Source organism: Leopardus geoffroyi, chromosome A2 (genome assembly GCF_018350155.1).
Source record: "Leopardus geoffroyi isolate Oge1 chromosome A2, O.geoffroyi_Oge1_pat1.0, whole genome shotgun sequence".
Taxonomy (NCBI): domain Eukaryota; kingdom Metazoa; phylum Chordata; class Mammalia; order Carnivora; family Felidae; genus Leopardus; species Leopardus geoffroyi.
This window is the reverse complement of record NC_059331.1, coordinates 59,782,300-59,796,171: the sequence shown is the minus strand read 5'-3', so window position 1 is coordinate 59,796,171 and position 13,872 is coordinate 59,782,300. Positions and strand designations below refer to the sequence as shown.

The following is a 13,872-nucleotide window of genomic DNA, read 5'->3' as shown; positions in this document are numbered from 1 at the left end:
CTGTCCCTGATCCCAGCTTGTGCCTGCAATTCCATTGTTCTCTGTCCACCAGGAGGGACAGGGCACCTGCCTGGGGTGCCAGAGCAGGATCCCTGACCACGGCATTGAGCTCTGGGCTATTTGCCCAGCCTTTTCTTGACTGGAGTAGAGAAACTCCTTGGTTTAAAAGCACTGGTTGCAGTGTTTTCAAATGATCTAATGCCACATGCAGGTGAAGATGAAGGGAAGGCAAGGACAGAGTCCAGGCAGGAGCTGAGGTGAGGCCACCGGGTAGATGTGATCCAGCATGCAGCAGAAGCAGGTTGTTTTGTTCTGTTACCTGCTTTGGACAACAAAGCAAACCTGACCTCACTCTTGCCAATTAGGCTTCTGGGAAATCTCTGTTGCTACAGCAACCAAGGGCATTATTCATAGCCTTGCCGGTTGCCAGTTCCTCAGCAGGAATGCTGAGAGGCAGGCGGGCACTCTGAATCTGTTTTTTACCAAGGAACTAGAAAATCTCCAAAGGCAGATTCAGGCTAACTTTGGTGCTTCCTTACCCCACATATAGGAATGGAGACCCCCCCTAGAGGTAGCCCCTTAAGCAGAAGGTGTCCTCAAGATCCTCTTTTTCCCCTTTCCTCGAGTCCAAAGTAGTCCCCCGTTTTGCCCCAGTCCAGCACAAGATATGGGGTGCATGGTTCCCTACACTAAATTTCCTTTATAGTAACACACATGCATGAAGATGAGTTTTTGTTTTTGCAGAACAAAGTGGACAGGTATGATGAAAAGATGGTGTTTCTCCCAGTCACAGAAGACATTACCCCCATCATGCAAAAGTTCTGAGAGGTTCTGGCCTCTCCCAGGCCCGGTGGGCTGAGACCACAGCAACCCCATCTGGCCTAGAAGGGGCATGCCCCTGACAGACCCTGTGAGCCCCCCAGTGCCCACTGGAGCGCTGGAGGCACTGTGAAGGTGGGCTAAGATTCTGGCAGGTTTATTCAACCCCACACAGAACAATGGGGTGGAACGAGATGGTGAGAACATTCCAATTCAATGTGTAATCAAGGAAGATTCTAAAAATATTGGAGAATTAAGGTATTGTTCACTAATTACAGTTGGGATAAAGAGACAGCAATTAAAAGTAATGAATGCATCAAAGTAAACTTACATAATTATCAAATATAAGCAGCCAAATTATGCTCAATACTAGTAACAGAGGATGCCTTCATCAGGTGGGTGCCTGGCTGTTCAATGTCCAAAACAGTGAAAGGGGTTCTCCAATGAGAAGAAGGATTTGAAGGATGTCTTTCAACCAAAGTTCTCTGTAACTTCTTTTATTTATTTATTTATTTATTTAGGTTTATTTATTTTGAGAGAGAGAGAGAGAGCGTGCATGTACATGCACATATGAGTAGGAGAGGGACAGAGAGGAGAGAGAGAGAATCTCAAGCAGGCTCCCCCCTCAGCACTCAGCACAGAGCCCAATGCTGGGCTTGATCTCACAAACCATGAGATCATGACCTGCCCTGAAGTCACGAGTCAGACACTTAATGAACTGAGCCACCCAGGTGACCCTCTGTAACTTCTTTTAAAAGTTAAAATAAAGGAAAGTAAAAACAAAGGTCCACACAGAACTGGCCCAGTTCCATGCAGATCAACTCCAAGCTTCTCCTAAGGGCCCCTGAAGGCATGGGGTGCTGTGAGTGTCTAAGAGCTTGCACTCAAACCTGGCCTTCCAGATCATTCTGGAAATATATTTGTCAGAGTAGGAAATAGAAGGTGCTCTGTTAAGCAAGCATCACAATGTTTGCCCATTTGGACGTGGCTTCCTCTTGTTTCTTTGTGAGTGCTGGCAGCATTGCAGTCAGGAAAGGCTGTCAACACCTCCCACCTCCCACCTGGGGGCTCCCAGACAGTTGGCTAAGGGTTGGTGGGCAATCCAGACGTGAGGGCTCTCCATGTCCCATGAAGCAGCCCTTGATTCCCCTCCCCTGAAAGACAAATCTGAGATGCATTGCTGAACGTTCCATGGGATCAAGCAACCAGAAGCAAGCTTGCTCTGCTGCTTTCTCTCCTTTCTGTCCCCTGCTTGTCTCTCAGTCACATGCCGGTCACATTCCCAATTCAAGGACTCTTGCATGAGCCTGTGTCCAGGACACGACAACAACTCACTTGCTCTAGTTGCCTACACAACCTTAATTTATGTTCCTCTCAGTCCCTTGAGTGTGCTCTCCTACTACCCTTGCCCTCTTTTTCTGTTAAAGTCTTAGGTCACAGTGGTCCTCTCTGACCTCTCCCTCTCACAGCACCATGTCCCCTCCCTTTGCAGAGCTGGTCTCAATGCACCCAATTCCCACTCATTAGCTGATTGCCACCACAGTCTGTGCTGGGCAGAGTAATTCACCCCAGGTAGGTCTAGCACAAGCTCACCTTACTCGGGTACTGAGGGCTCCCCACCACCCCCCACATATACTGCTATTTATGGGGTCTTGGAATGCTGAAAGGAATCAGCCAGTTGTATGCGGTCAGGTGGGGGGCCTGACCCCACACAAAGGAGTTACTTGGCTAGAAGGTCTGTGGACAGCATGCTGGCCATACCAGTGGATGGCTCAGAGGCTAATGGCAGTCTATCTCCTTGGGCTCTTCCTCAGGGCACCCCAGGCATGGTGACTCAGGTACTGTTTGGGAGCAGCCCATCGTCACCTTTGAGAATTTCTCTGGTGAGTATAACTCTACCCTTCTTCCTCACCAACCCCCATGCTATGGAATATTTATTCTGTAGAAAGAGGTAGTGCCTGAGACATTTGCTACTCTCCAAATATCTATGCACCACCACCCCCAGATCCCCATTTGCAACTCCCACGTCCCCAAGTCAGCCCCACTCTTCTAGCCAATGGCTGGGAACAGAAACATCACTTGGAGACTGAAGAATTTGAGAGCATGCATGCAACTCTCTAGCTCCCTGTCCCCCAGGAGAGGAGTGATGGAGTCACAGAACACAGCAGTAGGGTCCTGGAGCCATTGCTTCCAAGAGAGCTACCCTGGAGAGGCATCGCAATAGACTGAGGAGAGATGCAGGCAAGAGCAGGTGTTCAGTTGTCCAATAGCATGCACTTGTGGGCATATCAGTTAAAGAGTCTCCATACACACTGTAAAGTCTAGAAATAGATGTTCACCAGCTCACTGTTATATCTCCAGCACCCAACACAGTGCCTGCAGTAGGAAGTGCTCAATAAGTTTTAGAATGAACTAATTAATAGACCCTTGGATTTCTCCCTGGGACCCTAGGGGCACAGGAATCTGTGCCCTCAGGACCTACCTTCCGGGTGGGTTAATTGCAGTCCCCGCCTGCACCCAGGCTGGGCCCCCACTTCCAGACCCTGAAAGCAACCACACACCAGAAGGGGAAAGGGGCATTCATAGGCTACAGAAGAGCCAGGCCAGGCAGGACCAGGAGAGCCACCCGTGGCAGGCCCTGCTGGCCCAGGAAACAGGAACATGGGTCAGGAAGGGAAGGAAGAAGACACAGGGATTGCAGGCTCTGGTTTCAGTTCCAGATGGGGGCCCCAATGGCCTTTGTTGGAGCAACTAGTATTGCACATACAAAGTCCCACAGCAAACAAACAGGAACATAGGCACCGTGTTCCTGGTCTCGCAAGTCCTCTGGCAAGCTGCCTTGTCAGACCAGGTCTGGTTAAGATCACAGACTTCCACTTCTAGGTTTACCGATGAGCTTGATTAAAGCATTTGGTTCCCTGTTGCTGGGGGTTTGGACAAGGAAGGGCTGCTCCCAATTTCCTGTATTTTTAAGTTCCCCATGATAGTTCCATGATAGAAGACACTGTGTGCTTGTGAAATTTTTTGTTTCTCAAAGTGAGTAAGCCCCAGTGAGGTCATCTAATGAAATGCTGCTAATGGGGCATGAATGAGGCTTTGCGATTGGTGCAGGGAGTTTCCTGTAAGGGTTTTTCTGAAGCTTCATGAAATTATTGGTATCTCCACGCTGCAGCAGATGGGCCACTGACTTCAAACAACATTTAAACAAGTGCCCACTGTGTGTTGGCTCTGATAAAAAGGCAAGTTTCCATCATTCCTGAAGTTCAAAGTCAGGGAAGGGAGACAGATATGTCAAAATCCATTCTTTCTCTTGATAAGTATGCACTGAGTACCAGCTATGTGTCAGACAGTCGGACTGGGGATACAGCAAAGAACAGTTCTTAAAAATATACCATACTTTCATGGCGCTTACACCTGATGATTGGGAATGGACAATAAACAAACAAACAAAAAAAAAAAAACACATGGAGATTACAGGGTATATGAGGTGGGGGAAATTATGTAGAGGAAGAGGAGCACTGAGAGGTTGCCTTTTAAACAGGGTGGGAGTGGAGGGAAGCTTCATGATAGAGTGATGGCTGAGCAGAGACCTAAGGCAGGTGAGGGAGCAATGTGCTTCTGGGAAAGGGGACGCCCCAGGGGAAAGATACACATGGGGGAAGGGCACATCTATGGGAAGGGCCAACTGAACATAGGCTCTGGGGAAGAAGTATGTCTCGTTAGCTTCTGAGTGAACAAGGGTGCACATGGGGTAAATGAGAATCAGGGTGTATCCAGGGCCCAGATCACAGGGCCCAGCCATGGAGCACACATCATCCTTTCTTCATTCATTTATTCATTAATGGCTCTTAATACCAACTCTGTATGGGGCCCATGGTAGTCAGGGAGGAGTTACCCAGCAAGGAGAGCTCATAGTCTCTGGAGACATAGAGCCCAACCACTTTCAGGGCTTTTGTGCTCACTGTCTGCCCCATGTGGTGCTCTTCTCTTGGGCAACCTCCTTGCTTCATCCAGGCACTAACTAGAAGTGATTTCCCCACCCTCTTTTTTTCCATTCCTTCCAGCACTGAGCAGTGCCTGAAATTGTCCTGTTTGTTGACGTAACTTTACTCACTTATATGTCCTATCCAAACTCCTTGAGAGTAGGGACCATGTCTTAGAATAGTACTTAGTACACAGTAAATGCTCAGTAAATGGCATGTGAAGCAATGGCATCCTACACTCTGACACTCATCCCTAAGAACCTGTGCCTGTGAGGGCCAGTGTATATACAAGGTTAGCTATGGCTAGACCAAGGAAGCCCCACCACTCCCTCCTTCTCTCCTTCCTTTTTGTTCCACAGAAGAGATGTCCTCCATCTCCCAGGGGCTTCCCAGCTCCCGGGGCTCTAGATCCCATCCTCTCAGAAGCCTCAGGAGCCTCCTTCCTTCATAGTTGACTTTTTTTTCCCACTTCACCACCCAACACCATGAAGGCATGCTTAAGCTTCTTCCATGTCAAAAATTCCTCTTTCACCTTTGTCTCACTACTGTCACTTCCTTCCCCTTGTCAGCTTCTTCCATGTCAAAAATTCCTCTTTCACCTTTGTCTCACTACTGTCACTTCCTTCCCCTTGTCATACAAACCACTAGAATTTACAGGCTCTTCTCATTATGTAGCTATGGGACAAGATTCATAGAGTCAGCAACCATTAGAGTACTATGCAGGATTTTGTGTGTACGATGCACAGTGGGATCTTCTTCTAGAGAGATTTGCAGCTTTAGTAACAGTCTCACCCCCAAAGGTTAAGAATCTTGGGGGTGTTTACTCCATGTTGCTTATGAATGTAATGGTTTATCAAAGAATATCTAAGAATATTTAACAGTTTATTAAAGAACATCCCTTTCTGGAAGAAGGGATGATCAGAGGCACTTGCCAAGCCTTGTGTCAGGAACTCTGCCCTGAAGGCTGCTTGCCTCTTCTTGGGGGGTCATTCACCCAGATCTGGGCTGAACACCCAGAGAGGGAGAGGGCTCAGCAGGGTCAGCTGTGCTCATGGGAGCTGACACACAGGCCTAATGAGTCCCACACTTGCAGCTGACTTCATGTTTTTCTATAGTTGGCACATACTTGAAAGAATTTCTCAATTATAGTCCAATAGGACCAGCTTCCCTACTTTACCATTTTATCTCAACCTCAGCACATACACAGTAAAATTTTAACAGTTCAGAAGAACACTTTTAGTCATTTGGCAGAAGCAGTATGCCTATTTGCAAATTCACTGGAAATTTTCCAATATGCAATCTCTGGTAATGAGCTCATTACAAAACCTCTTGCAGTGTCCCTGGGGAATTGTACCAAAAAACAGATGTATCCAAGGCATTACTGTTGTTTCTAGATATTTTGTTTTTGTTGCTATGACTGTGAATGGGTTCCTTACTCACTTTATAAAGGGTTACTTGCTAGTATATACAAATGCAACTTATAGTTGTGTTTATCTTGTATCCGGCCACTTTCCTTTATTTTCTTACTATTGCTCCTGAACACTTGCTACCCTTTTTGAGGGAAGACTATACTTCTCCACCCTGTGGACATCAGGTTTTGGTCAATGAATTGGGGGTTTGCTGCTGGATCCTGAGAGAGGAAGCAGTGTGTGCCCTGTGGATTGTCTGGGTTCAGTAGTTCTTTCTTGGGGTTTCTTATGTGGTCATAGTCAGTTGTTGGCTCAGGCTACAAGTCATCTGAAAGTTCAGCTGGGAAGGACACCTAAGATGGTTCTGTCACATAGCTAGAAGTTAATGTTAACTGTCACCTGGAATCTGAGCTGGGGCTCTTGACTGGAACACTCACATATGGCATCTTCATATGGCTTGGGCTTCTCACAGAATAACAGTTCAATTTCATGAGGGAGCATTCTAAGAATGAGTATTCCAAGAGTTAGTGCATTAAGAGAAGCTGCGAGGCCTATCATTGGCCTAGCTTCAGAAGTTCAAGAAAGTTACTTCCAGTCATTAAGGCCAGGCCAGATTCTAGGGATAAGGTAAGAGTCCACCTCTTGGTGTAAGGCACATTGCATGCATGCAGAGGGGAAAGAATTGATGATGGCCATCTGTACCTCAGACTTTAAGGACCATCCTGTTGTTCTACTGTGTTCATGCCCAGCATATCCCAGATAAGAGTTACTAGAACTCCTTCAATTGATTCATTCAGGCATGCATATTCATTGAGTTTATACTATATATGTAAGCATCTGGCCTTACAACCCAATGCACTCTCTAGCTACACCCAAGTCCAAGGCAAGGAAGGGGTAAAGGAGATATTGCCTATGCTTGTGAGGCAGACAGGCACAGAATTTGTAGTGATCATATTAAAGAATGATGATGATTACTCTATAACACTTATGTAGCACTTACTGTATGCCAAATACTATTTTAAGTACTTTACACATCAACCAACATCATGCTTAGTGGAGATGATCAGTATACTCATTAAATTTAGGAAATAGGAGTTTCAGTGGTCATTTTTATTGTAAATTTTGGCATAATGTAAAGAAATAAAAACAAAATAAAATATTTAGTTATTAGAAGAAATGAACTATTACTATTTTCAGATATATCCACAGAACACCTAAGAGAATAAACCGACAAACTATTACTATTAAGTGATACAGGTTTATGACCTGGGATCAGCCACTCCCTCTCACTTCTCCCTTCTGATTCTCTGCAGAGCCTTCTGAAAATGGGGAGGGGGAGGGTTGATTCTCTGCCTTGTCAGCTCAAAAGTGTGCTGTGAAGAGCCAGAGAGAGAGTGGATTCGGGGAATGTAAAGATGTGTCTTTGACACTGAACATTATCAAGTAGTTGCATTAGCTTTAACACTCCTCAGAGAGTGCCTGGGACCAGGAGACACAGGATGAAGGGAGTGGCTCAGTCAGAAGAGAAGATGGGGCTGAGAGGTCTAACATTCGGTGGAAGGACCTTATGGTTGCACTCCCTCTCCACCCCACCCCTTTCTCCTGCATTCCCCATATCCAGTCTCACTTCCAATAACAGCAATTTTGCTTCGGGAAAACACAGGTGCATATTGCATTCCATTATTGTGAGAAAACAGTGAAAACATTTCTTGGCCAAGGGCCCATGGCACAAGCCAACGAAACAGGCTCACCAAGGAATCTGAATCTTGAGCAGGGTAATGCAAAGATGGAAAACAACTGACCCACTGTGTCTCTATTGCTGCTCCCTGAGAAAAGTGTTATCAAGTGGTTTTTTTTTTTTGTGTGGGAACTGCCTTTGTTCGTGTCCTGAGAAATTGATTTTTCACTTTTTGATTCTGTGGGCTACTCAAATTTCTATCTGACTCTTTCTCCAATCAGCCAAATACTGTTTCAGCTGTTAATGGTAGCAACGAGGTAAGACTCCTGGAAAACTGGGGAGTGACACATGCCAGGCCTTGTGGCCCAGAGACACTAAAATATTCCACTGTCTTTACACAACAACCCTATGAAGCAGGGATTGTTGCCCCTGTTTTGCAGATGAAAAAAATGAGGTGCAGAGAAGAAAATGATTAATCAATGTCACAGTGAGTGAATGACAAATAGAAAACTGCAATCTAGGTCTGAGCCAGGGTTCTGTAGATACTGCCTCATGTACTCAAGAGCCACCAGCTCACCAGATCTCCAGGCCACCAAGAGAAGGCAGGTGTTTGTTCACCAACTAGATTTTCTCTGCTGGTTCAGGCCTTCCCCATTCCCTGTTGAGCCCCTCTGCCCAACCCTGGTCCAGGGTCTGAGCTGTAGAGAGGCCTTGGAAGGCCCTCGGGCATCTGGTTCTCATAAAATGTTGGCCAGGTCTTATTTTTGAAATAATTTTATCATTCGGCATTTTGACAAAAAAACCAATTTGGCCATGGTTTCATTTTCATACATTTCTCCATTCTGATTGTAATCTTTCCTAAACTGTCAAGATTCCCAAGGCATGGTTTCCTACTTGGAAGTCAGACTTTTAAGCCACCACCCCACTCACCTCCCCACTAGAGGACTCAAGTACACAATTTGGCTCTTTGCTAATAGTCAGTTAGGCCAGAGACGTTTCCAAGAGAGGCCAAAGTTCTTGTTGGCCACATTGGAAAATGAGCTGCTGAAGAATTCTAAGGGCTATCCTGCCCAGTAGGAGGGCACAAGCCAGGAGGATGTCCCCCTCAGTGGATGCGGGGCCAGTGGAGACCGAAAGGCTGAGCAGTACCAGCCACTGAGGGGAGCCCTGGGATCTGGGCCCAGTCCCTCCCCTCCTGGCCTCAGAGGGGCGGCCCATCATGCCAGACTTGGTCTGAGCCCCAGCTGCACTATTGCCTAGTGGGGAGATCTGTCGTGTTATTTCACTTTGTATTTCACTTTGCTGAGCATCCTTTCTCATCTGTCAGGTGATTTACCTTTATGGGTTTCTCTAACCCAACTCACTTGGTTTTTGTGGCATATTGGTATACTATATGTACAATAATTTAAAATGTTCTGTTTTTTTTTTAATTTTTTATGTTTTTGTTTTATTTTTGAGAGAGAAAGACTGAACACAAGCAGGGGAGAGGCAGAGAGAGAGGGAGACACAGAATCTGAAGCAGGCTCCAGGCTGTGAGCTGTCAGCACAGAACCCAACATGGGGCTCAAAGTCAAGAACTTTGAGATCATGACCTGAGCCGAAGTTGGATGCTTAACCAATTGAGCCACCCAGGCACCCCTTAAAAATGTTCTTTAAATCAAATTATATCTTTGTTTAAATATATTTTCACAAAGTATGTGTATGTCATCACTGAAAACATAAAACCACTATCAAATACCATAAATAGAAGATACCTGAAAATAATAACACAACTGTAAAATAACAAATGTAATATAATATATAATTTAATCTTCCCTAACACCAGCTTGGGTAGCACCAGTGATATGCAGACCTGGTTTTGGAAATACTGCTCTAAGGTGTGTGTGATATGACCTTAAATGCCGCCAGCCTGGATGTCCCCGAGTCTTCTAATTATCAAGGATCTCTCTTTCATTAATTTAAAAAACATGCAGCCTGAATCCCCATTCCATGCATTAGGGCAAGACTCTTCCTACGCTCTGTGCCTTACCCTTACTAATACTTTTGTTGCTCTCCAGAACACTTCTGTTTTCCCAAGACTGTGTGAGCTACCTGCTTTCTTGACGGTGCCTGGCTCCTGACAATCTAGGTTCCAACAAGGCCCAAGTTTATATCCCAAAGCTCTCTTCTGAGCTGCAGATCCCTACATCCAACCATATACTTGGCAATTCCACTTGGATATCTTATAGACACTTCAGTTAGTATACTGAAAACAGAACTCTTGATCTCTTCCATAAACCTGCTTTTCCCCAATCTTTCCTGTCATGCCGGAATTATTCCTCAGACTCTCATGTTCCCACAGTCTTGTTCATGGCTATATCCCCCTGCACAGTGTGTGGCCTGGCATAGAGTAGGTTCTTGTATTGGCCAGCTGAAGCTGTTATGCTGCAGTAACAAATGACTCCAAATCCTAGTAACTTAGGACAACAAAGGTTTATTCCTCAATTGTATTTATGTCATTCTCAGCTTAGCTGGGTCTCTGTTCTATGTCACCTTGGCTCCAGCATCAAGGCTAAAGTGGCAGCCCTTACCAGGCCATGCCAATCTGATGGCAGAGAAGAAAGCCATAATGAAATTACATGATGGCATTAAAGCTTCTGCTACTACTTGCATCTCACTGATTAAGACTAGTCAACGGGGCTGGGAAGCATAGCCCTCCCTTGTGAAAATAACTCAGTCTACCACAGGGCTTGATCAATATTTATTGAATGTGGACATAATGAATAGCCTTAACCATGGGTCTAGGACCTGGATTTCACGTGCAACTAGAAAATGGGCTTCACACTCAGGTTGCAGGTACATATTTGGGACACAGAGCTTACCCACCAGCTTAGGATATTAACCTGTCATGTGGGCCTGGAGTCCTGGCTTCAACACAAGCCTGGGACAAAATTCTCAGTCTCAGCTTTAAGGTAAGGCACAGTGCAGGAAGTAGACCGTCCTTCCTTCTGTGATCATCACTAACCTGAGATCATGCATCTTCCTGATGTCCATTACCCCCTTCTTGTTGGCACAGTCCCTCTAATGTCATCATTTGTCCCATGGAGAAGACCCCTGAGTAAGCTCTGGACTTCTCTGATGCTCTGCCTCAAGCCACGAACCTTCCAGAAGCCATTGGGAAAGGCCAAGTGCCCATCCTGACACCCTGGGAGCCTGCTCTGGTTCCATTCTCAGATGGAGGCCTGGCAGCCAGAAGTCACTTTGTCTCCCTTCCATGTCCTTGCTCAGGCTCGCTGGTACCCTGCACTAATCCTCCTTCATGTCCAGAAAGCCCCAGGTCTGTAGTCTTGTGGGCAGGTCCACCTCCTGAACTCATTTAGCCCACCTCTCTCAACACTGGCCTGGGCCTCTGGCTCACAGCCCAGCTCCCACACCAGACTCCAGTCCATGAGGCTTTGGGGGCAACACACCAGGCCAAGGGCCTATCACATCTTTGGGCTCACTGCCTAAGACTTTCAGAAGATCCTCACAGCTCCTGGGGGTCAACAGGACTGGAGGAATCACTCTGAGCCTTATATGGCTTTGTCCTTGGGAACCAGAGGCTCACACTGGGTCCTATCAAAGGGGCCATCTATGGAAGTGGGTCAGGCTATGTCAAATCTTCCCTAAACTGGAGTTTTATGCAGGTGGAGACAGAGAGAATAGGAAAACTTAGAAATCAGGATCACATGACTTACAGTCCTGGCAACATCCCAGATAGCTGGGGCTGGTACATAGCCACATGGGCCTTGGGAGTCAGTGCGGGATTAGGTCTGGATGATAAAAGCTGGAAAGACTCCTACAGACATGTCTGCATTGGTGCAAAATGTCACACATGCACGCCAACATCCTATCAACTGGGTTCTGGTTAAAAAGACGCTGGAGCACAGCAAAGCTCTCAGAAAGAAAAAAAGAAGTTCCCCATGCATGCATAGGGGGAGACTTCTAGAACATGCTACTAAATTTTTTTTAAGTGAGGCAAAGAACGAGAAAGGTACGGAATAAACTATATATTCTATGTGCTTGCATTTCACATAGTCATAAACTTGCACTAGATATACAGAGAGCTCATCAAGTGCCTACAGGGGGCACAGAAGAGCAGGGTAGACCCAGACAGAAGAGCAAATTTTTAGAAGTAAACTTTTTTTATCATTTAGATTTTTGAACCATGTAAACATATTATCTGATCCAAAATGAATTAACCAGAAAAAGCGAGGGTGCACAGAGCCACCCCCAGCACAGACCAGGAATCTTTGAATCCACAGGCACCTGCCATCACCCCTGACCTCAGCTTTCCTCCCACACCTCTGGGGCTTCACAGAGCCCCCCAGCTTTCCAGGATGGAGTCACACTTGGGTCTGAGATTGTGAAGCCTTACAGCAGGACTTGGCCATGTTGCCTTGTCTAATTTGTATGGTAAGAGGATCCTGCTGTCTTGGCAAAAGGCCTGCTCATGGCCACCCTCCCAGAGAAAGAAAGGACAGCAAGCTTTGTCCTGCTGCAAATGGGGACACAGAAGCCCGGAAGCCTGGGATTGGCTCCAGGGAGGAGTTCAGCCAGTGCCCCCAGTTGCCACTCCCGCCCGCCTGCCAGAGCCCAGATTATTACCCTGTACCAGGGTAGGTCTCCACTCTCCCATCAGCCAAGGGTGGCCTGAGGGACCAGAGTGCTGCCCCCTCCTCCCAACCACATCCCTGTCCTCTCCCAGCCCTGTCTTTCTTGTGCTGGACACACTTCTTCACCACATCGTCCTCACTCTGAGCTTCGCTCTCTCCTCTCTTTCCTGTCTGCCTGTAGACAATACAGCTCATGGTTCCAGAGAGGCCTCCAGAACTGCAGCCAAAAGCATTTTGTCCAGAACTCAAAAGGGCTGTCTCCCAGGATGTGGTCCTTCCTGCCCAGTAACTCCAGGGTCTAAAGACAACTGGAGGGGAGAACTGCCTTTGTGGTTCTTGGAAAGAGTCCATCTGCTCTGGGCCCCCCACCAGTACTTGCATAATTAGAGGACATGAAGGGACTAGCAGGCTTGTCTTTGTGAGGTACCATCTCCCACTCTGAGGCCTTCCCCGGGCACAGACCTTTTTCTTTTTTTCACTTTTTGGCACGCAATATGCACACAGAAAACGAACATCCCTTCAGTGGATGGGTCTTACATGAACATTCCCACATAACCATCACTCAGATCAACAAATCAAACATTACAAGCCCCCAGAGCCCTCCTGGTCTCCCACCCACCTCCAAGGAAAAACCCTTTCCTGATTTCTGGCATCACAGGTTCATTTTGCCTGCTTTGGGACTCTATGTCCCATGTGCAATCACATGGCAGATAATCCTGTGTGTCCGGCTTCTTCCATGCAACATCAGGTGAGCAATCTATGCCGCCCATTCTCACCACTGTATAGTATTCCACTGGGTAAATAAGCCAGTTTATTTACTCACTTAAACCATTGAGGGGCACCTGCCAGGGGCTATCGGGGATAGCACTGGTATAAGCATTCCAGTGTCTGCTTTTCAGTGAGTATATTCCCACACTTCTCTTGAGTGCATTTCTAGGAGTGGAATTGCTGCTTTCCGGAACTTAGGGGAAAAGTCTTGTTGTGACTCTGAAGCTGAAGGAAGCAGATAGACTATCCACATTCATGATCCCAGGCAGGTATGTATGGGAAAAGGCACAGAAGAGCAGCCGCACAGAGATGGAGGCCAGACACTGTGCCCTAAAGGGAAGCATCCCCTTGTTGACCACAGGTATGGCCACAAAACCCAGTGGGTTAGGAAGGAAGGCAACAAAGGGTTTTTAGCCCCTTGCCCCCAAGGTCCACATGGACCTTCCTGACTCCTCCCTGTGGGAGAAGGAGTTACTGATTTGATGGATTTAAGCCTGAGCCATTGATCAGCCCTTAATTATTGCAGACAGGACCCAATGCTACCTCTGCATTGATTTCCTGCCTCCTGCTTTACAGGGCTC

The 13,872-nt window shown here is 46.8% G+C and overlaps 1 long non-coding RNA gene across 1 annotated transcript; it reads left to right on the top strand.

Moving 5' to 3' along the window:
- Positions 1-1,979: 1,979 nt before the first annotated feature.
- Positions 1,980-9,385, top strand: LOC123607614. The gene is made up of 3 exons (XR_006716805.1): positions 1,980-2,391; positions 2,634-2,702; positions 9,348-9,385. It is a non-coding gene; the product is annotated as an uncharacterized LOC123607614 (long non-coding RNA).
- The last annotated feature ends 4,487 nt before the right edge of the window (positions 9,386-13,872 follow it).